The sequence below is a fragment of the Chelon labrosus genome (assembly GCF_963514085.1).
Source record: "Chelon labrosus genome assembly, chromosome: 1".
Taxonomy (NCBI): Eukaryota; Metazoa; Chordata; class Actinopteri; order Mugiliformes; family Mugilidae; genus Chelon; species Chelon labrosus.
In genome coordinates, this window is record NC_140337.1 from 18043145 (window position 1) to 18058675 (window position 15531).

General features: G+C 44.5%; 1 long non-coding RNA gene across 1 annotated transcript in view; it reads right to left on the reverse strand.

The window, feature by feature from the left end:
• LOC311487786 overlaps nucleotides 1-13088 on the reverse strand; it is a 45344-nt gene extending 32256 nt beyond the window's left edge. The window contains exons 1-3 of the long non-coding RNA XR_014699057.1: nucleotides 12780-13088; nucleotides 8678-8871; nucleotides 7846-7886 (exon numbers count right to left, since the gene is read on the reverse strand). This is a non-coding gene — a long non-coding RNA (uncharacterized lncRNA). The remainder of the gene's footprint in view (nucleotides 1-7845; nucleotides 7887-8677; nucleotides 8872-12779) is intronic.
• Between the last annotated feature and the right edge of the window lie 2443 nt (nucleotides 13089-15531).

The following is a 15531-nucleotide window of genomic DNA, read 5'->3' on the forward strand; positions in this document are numbered from 1 at the left end:
GCAGATTGATCTACTAACCTCTGACCTGGATGATGTCATCTCTGAGCATCACGCACACCCCGCATGGCGCTCAGAGATGAGCGTTTACCTGTAATTTGCTACTGCTAGTTTTTTGCAACATGGCTGAATATTTTTCTGATTCTGAGGTTATGGATGATGACTTTGTTTATGATGGACGTCCTTAGTGTTTTAAACCAGAGTATACGGATGAGGAGCTCGTTAAAAGGAGGATGCGGAGGCAGAGAGAGGAACAGCTGGCCAAAGAACAACAAACCGCTGCACGTCCGCGAATAGATAACAGGTAACTCTGGACTCAACGGGGAATAGCACTAGCGTATCATAACAAAATATTGGTGAAATGAACGAGTTTCGTGGCAGATAATGTGTTATTTAGAGGCTGCGTTTCGGTGCCCCAGTCACTCCCACTATATGGATATACATGGATCTAAATATCGTCTGAATGACTCCAAATAACACTAAAGTTATATGGGTGAGTAAATGATCATATTTTATGCCAGAAATAAGGTCCAGGTTGTAAAAAGCGGCAGGTCCCCTTTAACAGTATGTTATATTTCAAGGCTTCCTTCCATTGTATTGTATTTCAATATTTAGTTCAAGTCAATTTTATTTATGTGGCGCTAATAACAATTCAAACTCAAGTCTGAAGATGGTTTACAGAACCCAGAGCCTGAATCACCAAGAGCAAGGTGCAAAGAAAACTCACATGGGCGGAGCAGAGTAGAGAAGAGAAGCATGTAAGTGATTTACTGTGATATATTTAACACATAGTGTGTAGTATTTTACTGCTCATACTATATTAGAGGTAAAGGAGCTGTCTTCCTTTGTATATTTCCACAAGTCAAATAAGAGCATGTAAAAATAAAAGGCTTCAAGCTGTAGTTTCATGTCTGATCTGAAGGATCCCTCTCTATCCTGTCACCCTGTCTCTCTCCTCTTCACCAGCCTCCCTCTCTTTTCTCCCTTCGCTGGCCCCTCACACACAAAGGCAGAGGGGGGGGAGGCAGAGGTGGAAGAGAGGGGAGGGTAAGGAAGGCACAAAGGACTGGGAGCTGTGGGCTTGCCCTGGGGAGAGGGAGGGTGAGGGGGGGTAGATGTGGGGTAACAGGGGGTCAAAGGGGGGCCACGGAGGGTGTAGAAAGCTGGGGGTGGGGAGAAACCTGAGAGGCAGAAAGCCAGAACAGGAGCTGGGGGAGAAAGACGGGGGAGCGATGGCGAGAAAGGGAGGGTTGGAGGGTGAGAAAGCACAACACAAGACAGCTTATAGCTGCAGTGATTTTTTTGGATTTTTTTTTGTTTCCACTTTGAAGGGGGGGGGTTGGCAGTGGATTTGTTCAAGAAAGGGATTTGGTCCGGGAGAGTCGGGAGAAGCTAGGATTTGATGAGATTTACACTTTTTCTGCAGGAGCAACACACATCCACCGTCTACTAAAGCCTGTGTAAGCGTTTTAGCCACATCACTTCATGTTTTTAGGCAGGCGGCGTTCACATCTTCTGCACTCTCTGCCCCGACTCGGTTTGTTTTATTCCTGTGAGTCTGCAAGAGCTAAATAGAAAAATAAAGAGCATGTACTTTTGCGTTGCTCTTAACTAACACAATGATGGGGAAAAGGAAGTTGTTGTTTTTTTTTTACAGCGGATCAATATAGGTGATGGCTTTGTGGGTTTAAATTTGCAAATGACTCCACCTTTTAGTCAGGGACGTGCACACACCTTTATGTAGAAAAGACTACTCTAGAAACATGTCCTTCGTTTTGCGACTGCCCTGATGTTTCCATCAGCGTCAAACATTAAAGTTACTCAATGAAACCCGGTGACCAAGTTGGTTTCAACGACATTACTCGCAACTATTCAGCTTTGTTCATCTTTTCAAACTCCGCTTTCGAGCTTTTCACCAATCATTGACGTTTAAAAGTTTTCACAATATAACAGTTCCATCAGCCGGAGACCATTTCGGCCTTGCCTCTCTGAGCTTCTCCATCCTTTCACTTCTGCTCGGTGTCTCAGGTCAGCTGATCAGCTGCTCCTAGAGGTACCGAGGTCTAAGCGGAAGCACAGAGGGGACCGAGCTTTTTGTGGAATGATCTACCGCTGCACATCAGACTGTCCATTTTTATTCCTTGGCTTTCAACCCAGCATGAGACCCTGTTTTTGTGCTTTTGTTTAGTGCTTTTAGTGCTTTTATTGTTTTAATAGTTTGTCTTACCTACGTACAGCACTTTGTTTTTCAGCGGTGGTTGCTTTTAAAGTGCTTTATAAATAAAGTTGAGTTTTCGTGTTTTTTTGTCCCTCCTAGAATCTCTTCACGTTATCTGACGTTGCACTCGGCATGGAGGAAAAACAAGCGCACAAAGAAAGTATTTATTCCGAGAAACAATTTGAGCCGGCGTTTACGTGGCGATTAGGGCCATATTTCCTCGTAAACGGATCATCGAAAGATTTATGCAGCACCTCTCAAACCGGTCTGACCAGGTCTGTTCTGACTGAGGTGTTATTATACGGTGAGAGAGTAATAATTATTTTGACTATTAGGAGAGTACTACTGTTTATGTACTCAACGAGAGATCAACTCGTGCTCTTTCTATGACGAAGCTAACTAACTCTGCTTCATGAAATAATGATCTTAGGTCTAAAAATATCAAGCTAACTGGTGCTAACAGTGCTCTCTGTTACCTCAAGTCACCTCACGTCATGTCTTTCCCTGCTCACTTACAGCAGACGTACGCCATATCCAATTTGTCTTGTTTAATCCTAGTGCGTTTGGACAAGTCAGCCACTTTTGAGCTGCTTTGACACCGTTTCCTCGTATGCTTTAAAAATAAAACGTAAATCCATCTTGAAAAGACACGCAAGTCCCTCCACAACCTCCAGCACTTGACCTAATTCTGCTAATCTGGCACTATCTAACCTCCCCTAACTGCCTCCACAACCACAGCGAGGCCTCAGATCCACAGATGCACGGCAAGCAGGCGACCGAGTATACGTGTTATAGCTGCACTATTAAACATGCACACACTGGTGGATGTGCCAACGCACACTCTGGTTACATACCCAGGCCTGTGACAGTTGGGAAATGTGGGCTAAACAACAAGCACTGCAACGAACAGGAGGTATGTAGGGCGTCTTCGTCCTTGCACACTCTGTCACCCTCTACACACACACACACACACACACAACAACCTACAAAGAGAGCTCACATAAAAAACAAGCACACACACACACAAACCCAATACCCTCTTGCAGTGTGAAAGTTATATAACCAGACAGTCAGAGGAGCTCTCTCACATCTTTAAAATCCCTTTCCTCATTAGCTGTCTTCATACAAACTCTGCATTATTTGACTAAGGCTCATTAAAAGCCCTTAGATGGCGTGAATATGACCGGAGCATGTGGCAGTACGCCCTCACAGACCTCCAGGAAGTGGATGATGTCAGCTCCACCTCTCTCCTTTCCACCCTACGCCGCTCCTCCCTCAATGACACTGCTGCTGATGATGACAGAAGAGGAGGATGAGGAGGAGGAGGAGGATGAGGAGGAGTCTCTTCCCCCCCTCCCTCTCCCTCTCCCTCTCCTTCCTGTCCTCCTCCTCCTCACCCACTGCTTCCTGCCCGTCCTACCCCTCGGCATCCTGACTCAGCTCTCACCACCTCTCTTCCTGAACCTCGCTCTGTACTCTCCCTTCACGTGTTTGCTCTCAGCCGAACCAAGAGCATTATGCTTTCTTTTCGTTCAACGCCCTTCCTTCTGAGAGTGTGAGATCGTTCCTCTGCTATTTAGAAATGTGGTTTTATTCAACGTCAGGTAACAGCTGCAGAAAGAGGGAGGCTGAGAGAACAAAGGCGGGAAGGGAGCTATTATTTCTCATTACTGGAGCTAACATTAAATAGATAAAATAATTATTGACACCGCTGAATGTTATGAAAGCCTTTTCTGTGCTGCCTCGGCAGGGTGTGTGGCACATGTGGATGGCACATGGCTCGCAGCGTTTAAAAGGAAGAAAAAGGAAGGAGGAGGATGTAAACAAAGCAGATGGGGAACAAACCGATGCCAAATGTTAACGTTTTGTCCCAAAGCCTGCGTCGCACCCTCGCAATCTGTCACCTGCTCGCATAAAGGATGGAGCAACGCAAACCGGACCGCGCAGTAGTGGAATCTCAGGGGCGATTTACTTTCCTAAGCTTATTTGACTGGAATGTTAACTCCTCCACTCATCGGCAAAACAGAAACGTGACACCACTTTCAAACGTCTCTTGCACTTATCTTAGGTGTCATCTGTCTGCTCAGAATTAAATTAGATGCTTAGTCCCTGCGCCGACGCCAGCAGGAGTGTGGCTTCCACCGTGGACTCCCACTGCTCCGCAAAGCTGCAGCTCAACATATGCCACTCATCTACCGCGTCGAAAAAACTGGATCCCCGTCCAAATAAACCATCTGACGAAACTGGTCCCAGGTGCTGCATATGGAATTGTTTCACTTATAATCAGCCAACATCAAAACCCTGGTGTAAAGGGCGCTTGCCAAGCTCTATAAGTCAAGTACGGTGACATCACCACAGCTTTAGATTTATTAGTCGTATTAGAGGCGACTTGCTGGAATGAACACAAGAGGGAAAGTCACACAGAACGGCTGTGAATTAAACTCAGGGCTACCACATGTATGGTACACAATACACATCCAGCTTTATTTCTCTGTGTATAAAATTCTGCAAGTTTAGATAAGACTATGGCATGAAGATTTAAATGGGAGGGTGACCCAGAGCACCATGTGTGAAAACAATGTGCTCAATCTGATTGACAGGCTGCCTTATTGATGTGTATAATACCCTCACTTAAGACTCTAAACATTGTTGCATAGCTTTGGCATGTAAGTGGAAAACGTAAAGTGATTATACGTTAAGTATACTGTTAAATACAAGGCAGCAAATTTGAGGAAACTGGCTATTCATTGACGTTCTAAAAACTGAGTCTGTGCCTCATCTCTCTCAGTCTGTGATTGTTAAGACTCTTTTAGGATACTGTGTGACATAGACGAGGTAACCTAAGTACGGGGCCGATGCCAGTGTGAGCCATTTTTACTTGTGAGCTCGTCAGTCTGGCTCGTTCTGTAAAAAACGCCACCCAAACGCTCGTCGGCTAGCGTCTTTTTTGCCAGTCGGGTTCATTTTTCTCTCTACTTCCTGCTTTACTTTCGACAGTAGCGACTGAAACTTTTGATGAAATGTGACCGAAGACGAGTCGTACAAATGTTTGTATCTCCGAACCTCCTCAGCTAACATTTCCTCGATGTGTTCCATCTTTATCGACCCAAAACAATCACTTAGAAAATTGCAGAGATGGAAAAGCAGCTGGAAATACGAAAGCAGAAACACGCTACTACCATGCGGACCAATCACAGCTCTTTCGGTCGTAGCTATGGCGCCAAATTTACTCCTCACCAGGTCAGTCAGGTATACCAGGCTTATCCAATGGATTATTTAATCATACAGATTATGTCTCAAATCCTGATAAAAGTAATTCAACTAAAAAACGCTCTAATTCTCTGCGTGCCACACCTCACTCCATCTCCGGTTCCATGCGTCTAGTATCGGCTAAATCGATTTATATTTACGCAGCACAGAAGTGTTTCCATCTACAAGCGTAATGGTGGCCATCTTCTTGGTCAGCGGGGTTGTATGTATCGTGTGTATTTGCTCGAGCGTTCATGTGTGTAATGGCTGTGATTCATGGCCAGCTGTAAATGCATGCAACGGAGCCGAGTTGGCTAGGTGACAAGGAACCCCAGGTGTGTGAGACTCCGCAGGGTCCTGGGAGACGGCGGCATTAGAGAGTGTGTGTGTCTTTGTCCCTTAGAGGGAGATCAAAACAGTGAGTGAGAAGAGTGGGGGAGTGTTTGAGCTGTATGTCGGAGTGTTTAAGGACCGTGTGTGTGAAAATGAAACAGAGCTGGTGTTAGGTTGGGTGCCTGCACACCTAAGTAAGGGTGTTGAATTTGCGAAATAGAACTGTACGGGAGCGTCCGGGGTGGTGCTGTGAAAACGGCTGCGCATCCTAAACGCTGACACTACAAGACTAAAATAGCAGTATATGTATTTTTAACATTTAAAAGGTTCAGAAGGCAGCGGTTACTAAAACAACAGGACGTGCAAAAGTGGCACAATGACGGCAGTTTAACACCCATCACACCCCGAGTAGAAAAAAAAAAAAAAACGGCTCGTAATGTTGGAGCAAGCAAACAGCAGGCCAGAACAAAGAGAAAATGAAAGAAACCATTTGAAATGTGTGGGTCAGTAAATGCAGCCAAGACCGCTAATTTCAGGCCTCAGAACACATGACTCACATGGGCTCTGGTTCAAAGCAGAGTACGTACCGTGAGTTACGGAGGTAGCCTCAGACGAGAATGGTTAAAAACAATACTCTACTACGGAGCAAAATCCCTGGAATAGCCTCCCTCATGGTTGCAGTTTAACCTACGTACGTAGCCTACGCTGGTGCGAGCCATTTATACTTGTGCGCTCGTCAGTCTGGCTCGTTCTGTAAAAACAAAACCCCAAGCGCTAGTCGGCACGGTGTCTTTTTTGCCAGTTGGGTTCATTTTTGTTTCTACTTCCTGCTTCACTTTCGGCGATTGAAACCAGTGACGAGTCATACGAACGTTTGTATCTCCGAACCTCCTCAGTTAACCTTTCCTCCATGTGTTCCATCTTTTCTGATCCAAAACAATCAATGACCATGTTTACATGGTCTTTAGTATCCCGATTTTGATCGGGTTTTTGAAGTATCCCATTTTTGTGTTTGTCCACTGCGTTTACATGGTCTTTAGTATCCCGGTTTTGAGGCTTATCCGGGATATGGTGTTTACATGGAACACAAAGAAACCCGGTTATTCATATCCCTGTATACATGATAAATACCAGTAACCCGTTTTCCGATCGCTGAATCCTATCTGCGCATGCGTGCTTTACGTCTTTTTCAATGTTTTCCAACGCAACCTAACTTGTTCAACGGAGCGAGGTGGAAAACCAGCGTCACGTAGCTTTTCCGCAACAGATTTGAATACATCAGCATTTCTGTGTTTTCTGCCATCTAAACACGTCGTTATGTTTAGTTCTTTCATTACTTTAAGGGAAAATTCTGTCTCTTCGTCGCTCCAAAAGTGAGAAGTTCTCGTTGCCGCCATGTTGTTTGTATATCTAGTGCGTCACTTGACGTCACTCGCGCCTGCGCAGACAGTGGGCAGCCGTCAGAAATCGGGATAAGGTGTATACATGCTCCAGTATCCCGGCTTCTATCGGAGTACTCCAGGTGGCAAAACCGGGTTTCTTGAAATCGGGAAATGGGCATATCCCGATTCCTGAATTCGGGATATGGTGTTTACATGGACAAACACAAAAACGGGATACTTCAATTAGAAAATTGCAGAGATGGAGAATAAGCCGGAAACACTAAAGCAGAAACACACTACTACCAAGCGGACCAATCACAGCTCTCGTGGTCTGCGTCGCCGTGGCGCGTAGTTACATTACTACGGCGTCTAAACCCCCTATAACAGTGAACAAACCGCCAATCGACAGAGTTAAATATGTCCCAACAGGTTTTTTTGCCCTCAGTAAAATGCCTTTAAACTGTAGGCTGACGTGTCCCAGAGTAGACGAACATACGCCTCCACTGGTTGCTCATTTCACCGTTCTTCAAAAAAGCTCAAGCAAACCACAGGATAGATAACGCCGGTGAGACAGAGCGGTGAACGGTGAAGACATGCACATCATTTATCACTGCTGATCTTTTTCAGAGGCAGGGCAACGTCTAGATAAAAGGTCAAATGTCCTACCTGAGCAGGTGGGTGCTTGCATCCAGTTGCAGATGGTTCCCCTGCAGGAACAACATGTCAGCATGTCAAAAATGGGGTCTGATATGGATCAGTCTAATTAGTCTGCTTTCATTAAAACCAGGCATGCTCCTTGCTTCACATGATTTAGCAGCTAAGACTTTTAAGTGACCTTTTAGTCTATAGTAATAAATATTAGAGTAGCTGGCTTCAAAGTTAGGGAAAGTCAAGTAGTGAGTGGAGAAGTACAGAGAAATAAAACAGTGTCAGAGTTTACTTCTACACTAATTTACACTAGTATCGTGCTAATAATTTAATTAACAGCAAGGCCAGAATAAAAATGTCTTATGTAACCGCTCGGGTCGGAACAGATTGACTCAACTGGAAGAAATTTCACATTAAGAGGGTGATGCAACCTTTTAATAAGAAAATCCACTGCCTGGCCAAATAAAAAGTCGCCACCTGGATTTAACTAAGCAAACAGTTACGAGCCTCCTATTGGATAATTACTGCATGGGTGATTATCTTTCAGCTGACATCAAGTTATTTAACCCCAACTGATTCAATGAGTAGCTTCTCATTTCTTAAAACAACCATGTCCAAAGACACATCCTGTGGTTGTGGAAAAGATGTTAGTCTGTTTGAGAAGGGTCAAATCATCGGCATGCATCAAGCAGAGAAAACATCTAAGGAGACTGAAGAAACTACTAAAATTTGGTTAAGAACAGTGCAACGCATTATTAAAAACTGGAAGGATAGTGGAGAATGAGCCATTTTAGAAAAGAGACTGTAACACCATGTAAAAATAGATAATGATGCATTCTGTCCAACTTACCCACAACAGAAGGCGAGAACGTTTTCCCACACTGTGCAGACCGTCTTGACGGGTTGCGTCTTTGATATGTTTGCCCATTTTTTTTTTTTTTTTTTATAGTAGATATCCACACGGTTCACTTGTGGCTTCAGTCCGGCGCTGGCGGTTCCTCAAACGCTGCACAACACTGCTTGGCTGTGGTCATCGCTCCTCGTCTGCGAAAGGAAAAGATGCACATTAACCTGACAGTTTAAAACAAAACAAAGCCGTAATAAAGTGGATGATTCAAGAGTATGTATGTCTCATACATCCAAACGGTTACCAACTAATCGAAATCTCACCATTTAACAGCAACATACACTCAATTGCCAGTTCATTAGGTACACTAGTTAAAACAAGTGTAGTTAGTGCAGTACTGTTGAATTGTATTGTGTTGTACTTGTATTTTGACATCCCTATTTTAGTCAGTGTGGTGGGCTCAATAACAGGAACACTTCATAGTTTAATTTAACTCAGTTACTCACTGCCAATAACATGACCAGCCTCGATCCGAAAGGCTGGTCATGTTATTGGCAGTGAGTTGGAGATGTCTGCCTCAGTGAGGGACAGGAGGACACTGGACAAACTGCTCTCCATCATGGACAATCCGTCACATCCACGACACCAGACTATAGAGGGGCAGCGGAGCTCATTCTCCAACAGACTGATCCAGCTCCGCTCCCACCCACAGTGAACGCTACAGGACTTCTTTCATACTATTCTCAGTCCAGCTGTACAACAACTCACCTTTCTGTAACAGATAACTACACATTATTCATGTTAATGGACACTACTGCACCTTACTATCATTCCTGTGTATATTATATATATTCTTCCATCTCTGTTTCTTGTACATTTGTCCATACGGTAATTTTGTACATTTTTGCTTATACTATTTTATTTAATCTTTCTTTTACTTGTGGTTCTTAAGAGTGTTTCTAATGTGCAACTAATCTACTGTGACCAAGCAATTTCCCTTCTGGATCAATAAAGTTTATCCAAGTCTTAACCGCAGTACAAACTACATCACACAATTGAATCACCTCCTTTCCGACGCAGTTTCAACATAAAGTGAACTTTAGAGTAGATATGAGGAGGGATTTTGTGCAGGACTGTTATATTAGAATAGTACATGTATCATTTATTTATGTATGTATTTAGGGCAAATTCAGAGACCAACACTGCACAGGAAGAAACTAAACAGACCAGGGTTGGATTGTGAGTGTGTCGCCATCTAGCGGTGAGAAAACAAACTTGCACTACAGCAATTTGTAATGAAAATAAAATAGTTTAAAACAATAATGTGCGAATATGTTGTGATTAATATAACACTACGCTGTAACTGCGTCGGCTGCATTTCAAATTGGAGCGACAGGAAACAATTTTACACAGGAAACATACAGCATTTTAACATTTAATTTGCTGTCACTCGTTTAGCATCAAGCACAGGTGAATGAGTATTTACCTTTAGCTTAACAGACGTTAGCTCACAGCGTAGGATGCTAACTCGTACTGAGAAATATGTAAAAGTAAACTTCAATAACTCGGTGACAAAGTCGAAACACAGTCAAACTGAATTAAATACATTTGTTTTTCGTTTTGTTTAGCGGAACAACACGCACAATCCGTTTACATTATTTCCAGCTGTGTAGCTCCTAAAGTCGCATCGCATTGCATTGTGGGACATGAAGTCCATCAACTACACACTCAAAATAAGACTTTTTTTCCCCCAAAGCTTTAAAGTAAAATTAATGGAATTAGGCCATCTTTAATCAACATGTCTACCTTGAAGAAAAGAAAAGAGGCTATTTTGAGTTTGTAGTTGACGGACTTAATCTCCCACAATGCAATGTGACTAGATACTCAACCCTATGTTCAACAGAGACTGTGGAGCTCGTGTCAGACACACTCAGTCGACCCTTTTTAACGCCCTTCTGATTGGTTTGCTGACCACCAACAACTAGAGAGCTCCGAACCTTTGTCGGGTCCAGACTTCCCGTGTTGCTGTTGCTAGGTTAGACCAACAATATCAATGTTGTGGCTCTGAATACCTCAGCAATTGACAAAGTGTAGGAGCCCTCTGGTTGGTGGTCAGCAGACCAATCAGAAGACCAACTGTGGCTCAATTAGTGCTACACCAATCAGGCATAAGATTATGACCTCCTTCCTAATATTGTGTAGGTCTCCCTTGTGTCTGTGAAGGTTCTCAGTCATCCAGGTCATGGTATATCCAAAAAAGGTTCAACTGGACTTGTAGCTTTGGACTTGTCCCTTGTGTCTCCAAAACAGTTGTGACTCATGAGAGAATGGACATGGACCTTTTGAGGGCGTCCTGTGGTGTCTGGCAACACAATGTAAACCAAATTGGGGCTTTTGGGTCCTATGGATTGAGGAGAGGGGCCTCTGTTGATCATCCCACAGATGCCTGATCAGTTTGGGATCTAGTGAATTCAGAGGCCAGGTCAACACCTTGTGCTGTCCTTCATGTTGTTTGGCCATCAAGGAGTGTTATTGCTATGGGGTTGGGGTGCCTGGTCTGGTCTAGGTGGGTGCTACATGTCTAAGTAACGTCCACACGAATAAATGCCAAATCCAAAAGTTTCCCAGCAGAAAACTGAATTATCACAAGACGGTTAACGTTAACTTACTTCTCCTGTCAGTGGTTTTAATGTTATGCCTCATCGGTGTATATATATATATATATATATATATCACAGGTTTCCATCATGGCTTCCATCCAAAATTTAAGGAACCACAAAAATGGGTTTCATTGGATGACCTTGCACGGGCGGCACAGTGGAGAGGTGGTTAGCACTGATGCCTCACAGCGAGAAGGTCACCAGTTTGAATCCATGGGCCGGCTGGCCTTTCTGTGTGGAGTTTGCATGTTCTCCCTGTGTCTGCGTGGGTTCTCTCCAGGTACTCCGGCTTCCTCCCACTGTCAAAAGACATGCTCATTAGGTTAATTGGTGATTCTAAACTGGTCGTAGGTGTGAGTGTGAATGGTTGTCTGTCTCTCTGTGTTAGCCCTGCGATGGACTGGCGACCTGACCAGGGTGTACCCCCGCCGCTCGCCCGATGACAGCTGGGATAGGCTCCAGCAGACCCCCGCGACCCTTAACAGGACTAAGCAGGTACAGAAGATGAATGAATGGATGACCTTGCCCTGCATCTCCCCAGGAAAAAGGGGAGACACCCTGCTCATGTCTGATTGAGCATAACACTGACCTCCATGCAGGTGCATGTACACGTTGTCTCATCAATCCACTGTCCTGGGTCGCCACCCAGTGGCAAAATAGCCCCAGTGCTGCAGGAACAGCAAGGAGAGGGGTGGAGACAAGAGAAAAAAATCCAAGGGAAGAAAATTCAAACGCTCTTCCTGGAAATAGTAGAGAACCCGCCACAACTTCACCACATGACATTTCAGAAAGAAAATGCGACACTCCTTCCTCCAACACCAGCGAGCCCCGATTTCATTCAGTAAAAACGCTCTGTAGCGCAAAAAAAAAAAATGTGAGCAAATGTCCACGGTCTCGCGTTGCGTATCACACCCACGGACACGACCCATCGATCTTTTCGTGCATTTTTGCAAACGTGTTGAAGCGAGATCAACACGGGGCGATTGCGACATCGCCAACTCCAGACGCACCTTCCCGTAAACTATCCCTTCCTTACCGTAGAGAAACGTGACATCACCAACTTCAGTTTCAGAATGAATCCACGGAGAGCAGCGAGGCGGCGATGAGGAAAACCGCGGCTGCATCGAAACTTATCGGCCATATTCGTGCAAAGTTCTGTATTAGAAATTACATAATAAAAAATAAATAAATAAATAAAAAAAAATGATCACAATAAAATGATGCGCCCACATGGATCCGGGTCTGCTGTGCAACAGAGACAATCATGTGCATGCGTATTTTTTTATTTTTTTTTTTGGAGTAGTGTATCCTTTAAGATTTATTACAGGAAGAGAATACTGTAGTTCAGGTTGTTTTCAATGGAGTCTCATTGGTTCCCTCTGTTGCAATTAGGTAACGCCGTACAGCCTCACACGCCAGCATGTGTGACAGAGAGTCATGCTTACCTTTTTCTGTGGAACCCAAAATCTGCTGGGGAGGTGCCGCTCCGATCCTCGCAGTGAAAAACAGCGTGATAGTGGAAAATCTGCAAGGCAGCCCATCTTCCTTTCCCGGCCACGGATGACGCAGCCCCCTAAAAAGCCCTCTTCCCCAAAAAAAAAAAAAAAAAACCGTTTCAACATCCATAACGCGCTCTGAGTCGTCGCTAAACGTCGACACGCACACAGTATAGATCACAGCCCGGGCTGCGAAAAATGTGGATGCGTCCGTCGCCCCATGGGCAAGGCATGACGGCAGGGACCCATCACTGATGTTGCATCTCTGCACAGTCATATCGCCTTTCTGAACGATTGCACAGCTCTTTTCCTCCTCTGAAGACCATCTGGTGAAAAAAAAAAAAAAAAAAACGAGCCCAAAAAGACAGCGGGGGCTGCAAATGGGCACGGATCCCCCCCCCCCCCCCCCCGATCATCCAAAGACACAACTGATAATTCGTTTCATGGAGAGGAACGGTGCTCGATCCGAGCGGGGAGTCCTTAAAGAAATTGCGCAGTTTTTATTCCATTGAAACGGAGACTCTTTCCCTTCTGTCCCCGCTGAAAGGCTCTTTCCCTTCCTCCTCCCTCCCTCTCTCCCTCTCTCGCTCCTTCTCTCTCTTCCCTCATGCAGGTTTATTTTCAGTGGAAGAGTCTTGGACATTAGCTGCCCCGCCTCCATAGTCACTGGCAAACACTGTACAACTTGCCCAAATTCCACTATTAACTACTGCTCAATGGAGAACAACTGGACACCCTCTCCCCACCCCTCCCCACCCCTCCTCCTCCTCTTATAACTATTTGGTTCAAGAGTCAAGCTCCCAGTTGGAGGTGGTTACTGTACTACGAGAGCCACTTGAGGAATCAAAAGTTGTGCTGTGGACATGCCTGGTAATCTTATCAGGTGCCTTCCCCAGAAACTGGGGCAGAAGCATGCTGGGAAATCAAATTAACGCACAAGGCGGAGCACATAAAGGCCAGATGAGACTCCCAGAGGGCTCCCAGGAGAGGTGGAGGTGTTGTCAGGGGGAGGGGGAGGGGGGGGGGGGTGGGGGGGGGTTCAAATGCAGACTGGTTTACTGTCATTAGACTCTAAAGTTTTCAGAACAATTATAAACTTTAAAGCAGATGTCATGTACTTTCTTCAAAATGTGGGGATTTCTAAGTGGAAATGGAAATGGAGGAAGCCAAAGAAGAAATGTTAACGCTGGTCTCCAAAGAAAAAAGGATTCGATTCGCGTCAGCATAAAACTTTAAACGCCGTATTTGTGTCCTGGAATCCACACACCCGGTCCACGTATTATCGGACAGGAAGGTTAATTAATGCTGCATCATTTAAAACGCCAAGGCACCACATTTATATTCTGGTTGATTTCAGCTGAAGCTTTTATACTCCCCAAGTCTGATATTTGTTACAACCAAGACAGAGAATAAGCCAATTTGAATCTGAATTCATCTCCCACCCAGCCAGAGACCACCAGTACACACACACACACACACACACACACACACATACACAGACCTGGGTCTGATAGAGAGGCTCTTAAACCCTGAGGAAGTCTGTTTGGTCTTTCAGGGGGACAATCCTTAAGTCTGAATACAACCTTGAACTCAAGCCCCCCCCTCCCTTCCTTCACTCGTTCCCCGCTCTCATTACTGCATCCCCCCCCACCCACCCTCTCACCCCAGCTCACTTTCTCCAGGATCCTTCTCTTGTTTTTCTCTCCCTCCCTTTCAGGACCCGGGGCTTGGAGTACTTTCCAGCGGGGAAGTCCGGGGCCTTCTCCCTGAAAACGCTGACCGACTCCAAAACGTCTTGTCTGCGGAGCTTCATTAGAATTCATTTGTTTGAATAGGTTCATTTCTCACTCCCCTCCCTCTGCGCGCTCTTTTGTAGCCTGCATGGGAGAAAAGCATATTAGCATAAAAATGTCCTTTGCCTCACCTTGATTAACTGCATTGTTTGCATGTGGGCAGAGTGTGCAAGTGTTTAAAACAAAATTATAACACTATTCTTTGGTTTAAAGGTGTAAATCTACCACGTTTAGGATTTATTTGTAGTTCTGTCTAAAATGCACAAAGCCAATAGCTGATTTATTATGGGCTTCCATAAATTGAGGAAATATACACTCATTAGACAGTTCAACAGACTAGTGAAATCACTCTGATGCAACAGTCCTGCACTAAATCGTAGCTTCATGACTGTTATAATGTTCAGTTTATGTTAAAACAGCATCAGAAAGCTGGTGATTCATTGTTTTGGAGGATGTAATTTGTGGTGACGTTAAACTAGATTGATTTTTACCAAGTCTAGACCAATACGGGGGTTGCCAAAATATTGTGAAATGTGTGTCATACAACAACAATACAGTTTAATAGGGCTGTTATATTAGAATGTATTAGTTTTCACTAGTGTACCTAATGAACTGGCGAGTGGCAAAGTTAGAATATTTTTTTTTTTGCGTTAATCATAAAATGTGATTGGATCTTTTAATCCCAGTGTGTTTAAGATTGTAACACGATTAGATTATTGAACACTGGTGTTGAAAGTAAGCTCAGTCTATTATTTGATATGCTCAGGCCTCCTTTGGTAGCAATAATCTCAAATGAGTGCGTCTGATAGCTGTGGATCAGATCCGAGACATGTTCACGAGGAATCTCGGACCGTCTCTGGTGGTTAGGAAGAATGAAAACGGACCTAGAAAACACCCAAGAACAGTTT